The 11,765-nt window shown below is 49.4% G+C and overlaps 1 protein-coding gene across 4 annotated transcripts in view; it reads right to left on the bottom strand.

The window, feature by feature from the left end:
- Kiaa0513 (KIAA0513 ortholog) overlaps positions 1-11,765 on the bottom strand; it is a 59,432-nt gene that overhangs the window by 40,129 nt on the left and 7,538 nt on the right. For 2 of the 4 annotated variants that reach the window (XM_031341573.1, XM_031341576.1), the window contains exon 1: positions 6,383-6,549. The exons of 1 other annotated variant lie outside the window; for it this stretch is intronic. The gene's annotated coding sequence lies outside the window, so the exon portion shown is untranslated. Of the gene's footprint in view, positions 1-6,382; positions 6,550-6,794; positions 7,070-11,765 lie in introns of those variants that run through there. One more of the 4 variants, XM_031341575.1, reaches the window with a different exon arrangement.

Raw genomic sequence — 11,765 nt, 5'->3', positions numbered from 1 at the left:
TCTCTCTCTCTCTCTCTCTCTGTGTGTGTGTGTGTGTGTGTGAGCTCGCACAGTCCAGACAGGGGTTCCAGCATAGGAACAGAAATGCAACAGGAAGCCTAACTAGCTTCCTGGGACAGAAAGAAGACTTTCATGGACAAGTTCATGCAATTCAAACAAGGCCTGAGCCAGGCTAGTGCCACCTGCCTGTAATCCCAGTACTAGAGAGGCTGAGGCAGATCAAACCAGCCAGAGATACATAAATGTTATTCCCATTCCCAAATTAAGAGTCCACAGCTGAGTCAGTGAGAAATTTAAGGACGCCCTCATTCACCTGCCCTCCCACAGCGAAGCCATATCTACAAGAGGGCAGATGGTGCTGGAAGACAGAGGGACAGAAGGCACTACACTTTCTCAGGACAAAATAATGGCTGAATGGGAGCAAAGACTGGTCCATGCTTCACCATGCCCCAAGATGGTTTAGCTAGAAACGGCATTTGTCACAAAGGACCACCTACTGCCCAGTGCCCAGAATAGGCAGAACCATGGTGAGGATGCAAAACGGTGGCTCCTGGGTAGGGGGACAGGACAAAGAGTAACTGCTATCACTAGCAACTTGCTTTTTTGGGGGGCGATGGAAATGGTCTAAAATTAGACTATGACAATGATCTTACCACTCAGTAGTGTTACTAAAAATAACTGAATCGTGAAATGGGTAGATTCTATAATGTGTAAAATATACTTCGACAAGCTCCTAAGGAAAGGAGGAAACAGAGAAGAAAGAGGGGAGGGAGGAGGCTATTTAAAGCCTATGCAAAGAGAGGGTGCGGGAAAGCAGAAGACTCGTGAGGAGTGAGTGAACTCTTAGGTCTGAAGCCAAGAGCTAAGCATCTTCACAGAAGGAATTGGACAGTAAGATGGCAGCCAGGCTCTGCGAGGCCAGGGCTTTCAAGCCATCTGCAGCCTTCTGCCCTCAGCACTTCTGCATCCCCAAAGTGCTAGGAAGTGCTGAGGGCAGGCAAAAGAGTAAGTGGGGTGGGTGAAGGCTCACCTGAGCAGGCACACAGCCACTGAGACAGTGCTCTTGATGGGGAGGGGTCCATAAGGCCTTGAGACTAAATCCCAGGGCTGGCAGGGCACCAGGAATGCCCAGGCACAGAGAGCGGAGAACCAATGTAGTCTCCAGCACCTGTCAGAAGCACACTAACAGGGGGTCTCACAGGTGTCCTTGGGCGATTAGACAAGGTGAGGAGTAAGATTCAGAGCCAGGGAACCTGGGTTTGCAAATTTCTTGGCTCCTCTATACCTAGAGTCTCGACTGTAAAGTGAGATGGTACGAGTGGCTACTCTGACTGTTTTTGTGGGGATTGACAGGACAACCCTATAAAGCTGGCCACAATTCTTGTCACGGCAGATATACCCTATACTAATCACCAGCTAGAATAAGGCTCTGGACAATTTCATACTCTTGGAACATAAGATCAGCTGACCCTGTTCCCAGGGTCTCTCGTTCCTCACCCCTGTCAGCACTAACCTAGCTAATGAGGTTGAAAAAAACAGGACACTGAAAACCACCCCTCCAGAGAAGCACTTCCTCACATTTATCTCAAATGTGGCACCACTAAATCATTTCTTCTAGCACTCCCCTTCCCAATATAGAATTCCTGGCAGGGATAGTGTCATCATCTCTGAACACATAGAAACAAGGCACAGGGCACTGGGCACAGAAGAGGCAGGAGGAAAGAAGACTGGAAAGAGAGACAACAACAGCCCCATGGTGATTGGGAATGAAAACATAAAAAGAGCATCAGGTCTCTGGAAGGAGTCCCAAGATGCTGACAGTAATGGTGCCTATGGAGGTGGGGAGGACAGCAGAGTGATCAAGGCAATTTTTCACTAACATCTCAGTATGTCATTTGAATTTGATACCAGCCACATGGGTTACCCAATCAAAAGCAAAAACATAAAACCCAGCGACCTGGACATTGTGGCATGGATTTTGTGATCCCAGAACTTAGAAGGCTGAAGGAGGATTGTGAGCAAAAGACTAGCCTGGGGTACACAGCAAGATCCTATCTCAAAGCAAAATAAGCAAAACAAGATAAGGATTTAGAAAGCCAGTGAGAAAAGGGCAAGGTTCTTTCACCACAAACCTCAAACCATCCTGGTGGGAACTCCTGAAGAGTTCATATTTAGTCAAGGGTCAAGGTCAGAGACTGCATGTCCCTACAGGCTCAGCAGCTGTCTTTGGGAATGACAGAGGGAGGAGGGAGGGCACAGCTTCCCGGGTGTCAGCACCTCCTCCATACAGAGGTGTGAAGTCCACAGTGAACAGGATGGGGATGGAATATCTTTACCTGCTAGACACTGACATGCTATTTCTACTCCATTGGACAGAATCCAGCAAAAAGCCGAGGAAGGAAATCCTGTCCTGGGACCTGCTGTGATGTGCACAGTGCATCCTTCCCTGAAGATGGGAGGATCATGGATGCTTTCCAAGAAAGCATCTAAATCACTGTCGCTGTCCCTAAACGTCCTAAACATCTCTACCAAACACCTTCTGCCAATTTATCCTGTTAAAATGTCACTATATTTTGTGGGCTTTTGTTTGTTTTTTAGTTTATTTGTTTGTTAATATTTTGAAATAGAGTCCTTACTCTATAGCCATGCCTGACTTCAAACTTACTATGAAACTGGTCTCAAACTTGCTGCAATCCCCCTGCCTCAGCCTCCCAAGTGCTAGGTGAGCACCACTGCATCCAACTAAAGATCACTAGATCTTGTAGTTGGAAGACATTAAGTTGAATCATGCTCCAAAAAATGTCAGTTGAAGTTCTATCCCCAGATATGTGAGTGTGAATTTATTTGGAAAAGGATAGTTATAGACGTGACTGGCTGAGACCATAATAGTATATAATGGACCCTAAATGCAATCTAACTGGTGCCCAGAAGACCCAGAGACAAGAGGAGGCAACCATGTAACTACAGAGGCAGAGGCTAGAGTGCTTCAGCTATAAGGAAAGGCTCACCAGCAACCAGTAGCAGCTGAAAGACACATGGAGTCTGAGTCCATGAAAAGGAAACTGTCCTATTTATGCCTCAACTTTGGGCTTCTGATCTGTGAACCTCTGAAAGAATACATTTATATTGTTTTAAGATACCCAGTTTATGGAACTTTTTTATAGCTAGCTCCTCCAGGAGACTGACACAGCCCATCACTTGGCTTCTCTTCCCATTCACCATGCCTGAACTCTTCTGCCCATTGGCCAGTTGCTAAGCTGCTATCTCCCATAAGAGAAGACGATTCAGTGTCCACCTCAGTAGCACCTCCTCCTATCCTGCAAGGCTCTGACATAAACAGTCCTACATTAAGTATGCACTGAGTACTTCTACAAGACAGCCACTGTTCCAGGCGTGTTGATACAGCAGCAAACAATGGACAGATAATGAAAATATTCTCAAAGAAACAAGGTTATTTCTAATACAGATAAAGAATAGTGCCATGTGCTGAAGGGAGTGGGCTGGGGACCAGAGGAAACAGGAAGATCATTTTGACTCAGGGAAAGTCTCACTTAACATGTGACATAGGAGTGGTTACCTGAATGATAGGGAGGTGCCTACAAGGAAATCTGGAAGGAGGAACAACCAGTGTACAGGCCCTATGGCACAGCAAACTATGCCTGATTAAGGGGGGACTTCTGGGAGTGACTGGGGTAGCTGCTGACCCTGGAGATACAGGTGAAATCAGTCAGCACCTGTGTCACCTCCTGGCAGTCTAAGAGAAGAAGTCTGAACTTCATCCTGAGAGACCATGGCAGTCTCCAAACAAGCCTTTCTAACTGTACTGTTTGTCCTTTGCTTCTTGGGCTCTTACCAGAAACAGCCATGAATGTTCTGTAACTCTGGCCATCAAGATGTTCCTGGCTTACCAGCTCGAATGCCTGCACCTCTGTAGCAACTTACAATGAGTACTCTGAATGGCTTCCTGTGACCTTCATTAAATGTGCTATCCAGAAAAGAACACAGTCCCCGAGGCACGCAGTAAAGGAAACCTTTCAGGTCAGACCTTGGCTTTCATACATGTACCCAAGACTGTTTTGGCTTTCAGTCTGGCCTGAACCACTGACCTGCAGAGACAGCCATAAGGTAACCCCCTGCAGTCCTGTGGTGCTGCCCGGATTTAGAGAATGGGATAAAAAGCTTGTTCTTCCCTAACAAGAACAGCTGTGTATGCTAAAAATAGAAAAAAAAAAAGCCACAAAACCTCAAACAATGCCATGTACAAAATCTAGGTGAACGCAGCAGGGCCAGCAGCAGCTCCATGGATTTCACCATGCTTCTCTTCCAGTTGGGAGATGAAAAAAAAATCATTGGGGCAGGTCTCCCTAGAACTGCATGGCATGCTGTCTTGCATCACAGCTGAGGACAGCTGACCTGTTTGGAAACCAAGCACTTGAGCAAAGATGCTCTGCAATGCACTTCCTACTGGCTTTCTCAAAGCCTGGAAACAAATCTGAGTTGCCACAGAGGGTATAGGGAGAGGTAACAGTATGGTGATGCTGGTTGGCCAGCCAGGCTGACTGCCAGTGAGGCAAGGAAAGCAGAGAAGGATGCTCCACTCAGCCCTCCAGCCCAGCAGGAGGCATATTCTGCTCACACCCATCTCATGTCCTCTTGGGTGATGAGCTACTATACCCAGCACTTTTAGCAACAAAGGTATTATGGAGCTTTCTTTGCCTCCAACAGTTAAGTGGCCCTAGACAAGTGAGTCTTGGTTTCTTCATCTGTGTCACAGGAGGAATGACACCTGCCACTCCCAAATTAATGGTGAAGATGAACAAGGAGATCCTGTTGAAAGTGCTCTGTAAACTACCAAAGCAAGAGAACACCATGACAGTGGAAGTCATCCTCCTATTGCCGTTCCTTCATGAAGTGGGCTGTCATTTAGCTTTTGGTTCCTCTCTTTAGACTTGGTCTTGTTATACAGCCCAGGGTGGCCTTGAACCCATGATGCTCCTGCCTCACCTCTGGAGTACAAGCCTATGCCATTGCATCTGGCTTTTGAATTTTCACTTTTTAGTTGTTTTTATTTTTTAACTTATTTTTTTGTATGCATGTGAATAGGTGCTTGAGGAGGCAGGAAGAGAACATCAGATTCTGTGAAGCCAGGGTTACATGTGGCTGGGAGTTCCCTAACGTGGGTGCTGGGAACTGGACTCTGGTCCTCTCAAAGGTCAGTATATGCTCTTATCTGCTGACCATCTCTTCATCCCCTTGATATTTTCTTTTAACCCGATGACTTTCCTTTTGTGAAAGGAATACAAAGAAGGGAGAAAAGGAAAGAAAGCCAGGTATTCATATGATTTGTCCACTCAATAGCTCCCTAGGGGTGCAGGAGGTTGGGAGCCTGTCCTAAAAGAAGCTCCCTCATGGCCATTTGGGGTTATTACAAAACGCTTACTTACCTTTGAAGAAACAAACATTGCCATGAAGATAGAACTTCATTTGGGATCTGCAGAGATAACTCACTTCAATTTCTTTCTTGTGATATAGTTATACTTGTGACATTCTCAAGAGCTAGGAATCCACTCCACATGAACTGACACAGACCATCCAAAAGACAACCATTCCAAGAAACTTCTGGATTGCAACAGAGACTGAGATAGCCCATCATCACCAACTAGAAATTACCAGTGTTTGAGGGGAAAAGAAAATCTCAGGTGTCAACTTTTTCCACGGAGCCCGTCGAAACAGCTTATCTGCCATCTTGGTCCTCAGAGGTCTAAATATCCCTTTTTCTGACCACAGTTTGGGAAGGAGGGAAAGGGATGTGGCTCACTAACGCCTGAGCCTCTTTGCCCTATCTTGGGGTTCATGCAGGGTCGCTGTCCTGCTTTCAGAATGAGGGAGGAGGCAGATCGAAGGGAATGAATCAGAACCTCAGCATCGGGTTACAGGCTGGATCCCAGCCTGGGCGAGGGTAGCCCGGCCTGACAGCTGCCAGCTCACCTCCACCTCTGACTCACCACCGGGACAGCTCCACGTCGGGGGCCCAGCCCGTGCCAGCGCACCTGCACCGGCAAAGCCACGCTCCCGCTCACTCCGTAGGTCGCACCCGTGTACAGCACTGGAACGCCAAGCCTGCTTCCTCCTCCCCTTGTCACCTTCCCACGTCTCATCAACCCGCAACTCGGGAGAGCGCAGACCAGTGCAAGACCGGGTCCGGTCTTCCCAAATACTAGAAGCGGCCTCGGTGTCCGAGCCTTCTCCAGCATCCCCGGATGCGGTCGTGGCCTCTGACCAGCTCGCGGCCCTCCACTGAGGCCGGTAGAATGACAGCCCTGCCCGCCGCCGCACCGGTCGTCCAGCCGACCCGCCCACGCCGCCAGCGACCCCTCCTCACCGGTCCCCGCGCAGCCACGCCGCACAACCCCTCGCGAGCGCAGCACCGCAGCCCGAGGCCCTCTCGCCGCGGCAAGCCGGAGGGACCGGGCAGGGGGGCGGACGCCGTCGGGTCCGCAGCTGCCGCGGATGCACCGCGCGCGACAAGCCGTGCCGGGTCCTTCTGAGGCGCGGCGGAGCCAGCTGTCAGTCAGCGGGGATTGCCCCGCCCCTTCAGCAGCACGTGACGCGCGAGCAGCCAGGTTCTTCTAATGGGTCGCGGAGAGAGCTGTCAGTCAACAGGGAGCGCCCCGCCCACTCCCACCCTCCTCCTCTATCTCCCCCCCCCACCCCACCGCCCCGCGTGACGCACGAGTTCTCCGGAGCCCTGGAGCAAGCCGGGAGCCCCGCCTCCTGAGCACCACGTGACTCACGAGCTGTCACTTTTGCAGGGAGCGCCCAGCCTCGCTCAGCTCCTGTACGCAGGCGCAGGAGCGCCCTCCGGACAGCCGCGCGGGTTCGCTTCGGAACCGAGTTCCAACAGAGGATGGCCAGGGACGCGGCCTTTTTGCGCGCAAGAGTGGTTTGGGAGAGGAAGATATCCCTCGAGGCTGGTTTTGCCTGAGGTAGCAGAGTCCCAGCGTGGATACCGTAGACCGACGCGTCTTTGCAGGCGCGAGTGGCCGGCTGAGTCCCGTTGGTCTTCCGAAAGGCGTGTCTTTAAGAGGCCAGTAGATTTGGCTCTTTTCATAAATAGGAGTAAGCACAACGTCCAGCCATTCAGCTTCTCCCACATCTCTTCAATAAAGAAATACAAAGAGGCTGGGGGTGGAGCTCGGGGGCGGATCACTGACTCTGCGTGGCCAAGGTCCTGGCTCCCATGCCAGCGCCAGGGAGGAAAAGAAAAACTAAAGAAAACCAAAGCCGAGCTTCTGGGATTTTTCTGAAGTCGTGAGGGTTAGCCAGGGAGAACTGGAGTTCTGCCAATCAGGAAGATGAATGATCTAGGTGGTGGTAACCAAGCACCTGCCTTTTGCTGACAACAGATGGGAGGATCTGTCCCACTAAGGCTTCTTGGGAAAGTTTAAGAGATCCTGAGGAAAAGGCTGGGAGCTGCAGTTCTTGGAGAGTTTAGGGACACGTGGCCACCCCAAGAGAAAGTCTTACACCTAGACTTCTGGTTGTGATAGCTTAGTGCCAGCTCTGGAGGGGGAGGGTAGGTGACAGTCTTCATCTTTATGTGGACACTACTGACAGGTGCTCTGCACAGAGTTTGGCAGACAATAGAGGAGGCTCAGAAAATTTGTAGAATGTAAGAGGACAGTGCTGGGGCTGAAGGAACCCTCCCCTGCTTCAGTGAGGGAGGATGGCACTAGGCACCAAGTTCTGTAACCCTGGCCTCACTGGGACAACTGTTGGGGAGCACTGAAAACAAATGCACTCACTAAAGGGTCTCGTTCCATGCTGAGAAGCCCCATTTCTCCTTATGAGACCCAGTGGCTTCTGCCCTGCCTTCTAACAGGCCTCTCACCTCCTCAGGAAGTTGGAGAGAGGCAGATGACCTGGCATTTAAAAACAAGGAAGAACCTTCTGCAAGCCACAGACTAGTGAACTCAGTGTCAACCTAGGAAGTGTTCAGGGCAGACGACTCAGAACATATCTGTGACCCTTCTGGAAATGAAGCGCTGAGACATGAGACTCAAGGAGCTAGATATGAAGAATGGAGGAAGCTAGGTCTGGGTCTTGGTAGCTGTGTTCTCCAGGGGTCAAGATGCTCCTCAGCAGGTTAACATCCTTGAATGTGCAGATAGGTTGTCCATGGTGTCAGAGACTAAGGTACCATAGGGCTTTCCCAGGTGCCACATGTGGGCATTAACGAAGGTCTGCATCTTCAGAAGACCCCCACTTTATCATGCTAACATTTATATTGTGGTGGCGTGCCTCTCTGTGGGCTCTTCAAGAGGATCATGGGAATATCCTAAAAGGGAGATTTGGCCAATCATGATTTGGGGATGGAAAAGAGACATCATACCTTGTAATCATAAAATCAGCCGGGCAGAGGTGGTGCACACCTTTGATCCTGGCTCCTGAGAGGCAGGGGCAGAAGGATTTCTGTGAGTTTGAGTCAAGTTCGAGGGCAGCCAAGACTAAACAAAGAAACCTTGTCTAGCAAAACCAAAACCAAAAATAAATAAATAAATAAATAAATAAGTAAATAATCGTAAGAGCTTCCTTTAAAACCATAAAGCAGACCCATTCGGACACTCCACTCCAATCTTGCTCTGAAGTTTAGCTTTGCTTTGCTGAATAGATTTTTACTTAAACTGTCTGTGTCTCGACTGAATTCTTCCCATTGAGAAGAAAAGAGGCTCTCTGTAGAATCTTGTGACAGCAACAATGTCAAAGTCAACAACAAATCACTTGGTTTGTTTGCTTTATTTGATGGCTAGTTTGCTTTATTTCCTGTTGTGAATATACAGATGAGAGGCTGTGGTGAGAATGCCATCTCCAAACAAAGGCAGGATGTTTAGCCTTGGCTGCCAGCTTGCTTGGATCTGGGATCAACTAAGAGACAAACTTCTGGTCAGGTAGAAGGGTATTTCCAGGAAGGATTAACTTAGGAGGAAAGCCCTCCTCCCAGGGTGGGTGGTACCTTCTATGGGGGGCACAGAGAGAGAAGTGGTGTTGCTTTTGCCTCTGCCCCCTGCTGGTGAGCACATCTATGCTGTTGCTGTCACCAGCCTTGGCTGACATGAGAACCCAGCTTCTCTGGCCTTCAAACATGGACTGTAGACCAGCAGCCTTCAACGTCAGATTGGTACTGGTAAAGCACCCAGCCTCAAAGACTGATCAGCCACTAAGTTCTCAGACTCTAGCACACAGATGGCCACGGTTAGGCTGTTCAGCCCCTGTCACAGAAGGCAATCTAATGTAAGGCTTCTCTGTAGCCCATATTCTGTTCTGCTCCCCTGGAGAACTCTGACTGACAGATGGGATCTGCCAGGACTCTTTCCCTTAAAGGACGGTTATTAGGGTCTTTTGTGCCCAATAATCCAGTCTTGTTGGGGATTTATTGCTGTGAAAAGACAGTGTGACCAAGGTAACTCTTACAGAGGACAACATTTAACTGACTTAGTTTCAGAGGTTCAGTCCATCATTACCATGGTAGGAAGCAGGGCAGTGTGCAGGCCGACTTGGTGCTGGAGTTTCCAAGAGTTCTACATCTTGATCTGAAGGCAGTCAGGAGGAGACTGGAATTCCACACTGGGCAGAGTTTAAGCACAGGAAGCCTCCAATTCAGCTCCCACAGTGATGCACTTCCTCCAACAAGGCCACACCTACACTAACAAGGCCACAATTCCTAAGAGTCCCACTACCCATGGGCCAAGCATTCAAACACACTTGAGTCTTTGGGGTGGGAACTCCATTCAGATTGCTCCCTTGAAGAGGCATCTGTAGGGTGCTATAATTTAAAAGCCCAGCAGGATCTAGCTGTACAAGATACCACTAGAACTCATCTCTTCCTGTCTTGCCTGTGCTGGCTAGTTTTATGTCAACCTGACACAAGCTACTCATTAGGGAAGTAGGAATCTCAGTTGAAAAAACCCCCACCAGATTGACCTGTGGGGCAGTTTTGGATTTGATGCACAAGGGCCCAGGTCATTGTGGGAGATGATACCCCTGAGCAGGTGGTCCTGGGAACTATAATAGAACAGTAGGCTGAGCAAGCCAGAAGGAGCCAGTAATCAGCACTCCACCAGGGTTTCTGCTTCAGTTCCTGCTTCCAGGTTCCCACTGACTTTCCTCAGTGATAGGCTGTGATGTGCTAATGCAATTGCTTTGAGTCCTGGTGTTTATCCCAGCAATAGAAACTGTTCCTAACTAAGACACCGGCTAGATCAACTTCCTTCCCAGATTAGGCTCTTTTCAACACGCTGGCCACAAGCAGCTCCAGGATTATACTGTCTCACCTTGGCAGCCCAGTGGACCAAAGGGGTTTTCTCTTTGGATTCTTCCAACAAAATCCTCTAATTTGGTGGGAATGAGCCATCCTTAGAGCCTGTCCCCGAGGCCAGCTCACCAGGATAACTGGACTGGATGAATCTAGAGAGTGGTGTGTGCCAGCCCCATGGTGCTGACTGGTACAAGGGAAAGGTGATTTTCAGGAAACAGGGTTGCTCTTGCAGGAAGAGGGGTAGGCAACAGGTATCTAGGACAGCATTCTGGCTAAGGTTCCAACATATTTCCCTATCTACCCTCTGTGAGGTTGAGGGGAAGGAAGGAATAAGGTAAAAAGTGAAAGATGGAAGTGACCAGAGATGACGAGCTGAAAGCCAGGGAATTCTGGGATTGGAGTGAAATGTTTCAGGAGTGGGGAGAGAGGGATTCTATAGGTGGCTAGGCAGTAGAGAACTTCAATCCACTCTCAAGGGACATGTCAGTAAGTAGGGTATGAAGGGAAGTGACAAGGACGGGCTCAGCTTTCAGTGAGCAGCCATTCCTAGCCCCAAGCATTCGTGGTCCAACTAAACACCTGCCCTCCTAAGTACTTAACCTTCTAAGCACCCATCCCACCAAGGACCTGTCTCATCCAGCACCTAATAATCTACCAAGCTGGCTGCTCCTAGTAGCCTCTGCCTACGGGTGAGATGAAGTGCCCAGAACAAAAGATTTGAGGAACACATTGCCCCACTTCGGGTTTTGGCTTCCGGGGCCTTGCTCAACACTGTAGGGTGTGGAGTTTCAGTCATCATGCCTTCCTAATCTGGCTGTTGACAAATTTACCCCCACAAACCCAGTGGGAAATGTGAACTAGCCCAAGCAGCTTTCCAGAGCATATCTCCGCTTCCCCACAGTGCTGTCTTTAGGGCTGTCTCCTTAGCATTTGCTTACAGAAGCTAAAACACCCAATGCCTGAATGGGTTCTCATCAAGAGAACACTCTGCTCCCAGCCCACAGGCCACAAGGCAGAGTAACACTATTTCCTGCACCTTCCCCTTCAATGGAGCCAGAACAGCCTTGGCTTTGCTCAGGCCATTTTTGCATGTTTTTGATAGGAATGTTGTGTGCATTCTTGGCATTTTTGCTTCTTCTATGTAACATCACATCGGGCGATTCATGCTGTCAGCTTCTTGTTACTGTAGACCATTCCTATGTTTTCACGACTGCCTACTATGTCTACTGTACAATAGACAGAGGTTTATCTGCCCTGCACTTCGGGGACTTGAGGTTATGTCAAGTGTGGGGCACTTTGGGGCAGTGTCCCCACCAGCAGAGAGTGGAAGCTCCGGCTGCTGCTATCCCTGTGGTTCTCTCTCTCTCTCTCTCTCTCTCTCTCTCTCTCTCTGGAAGCTCCGGCTGCTGCTATCCCTGTGGTTTCTCTCTCTCTCTCTCTCTCTCTCTCT

Source organism: Mastomys coucha, unplaced genomic scaffold (assembly GCF_008632895.1).
Source record: "Mastomys coucha isolate ucsf_1 unplaced genomic scaffold, UCSF_Mcou_1 pScaffold22, whole genome shotgun sequence".
Classification (NCBI taxonomy): Eukaryota; Metazoa; Chordata; class Mammalia; order Rodentia; family Muridae; genus Mastomys; species Mastomys coucha.
The sequence above is the reverse complement of the archived record's forward strand: the minus strand, read 5'-3'. Positions and strand labels throughout refer to the sequence as shown.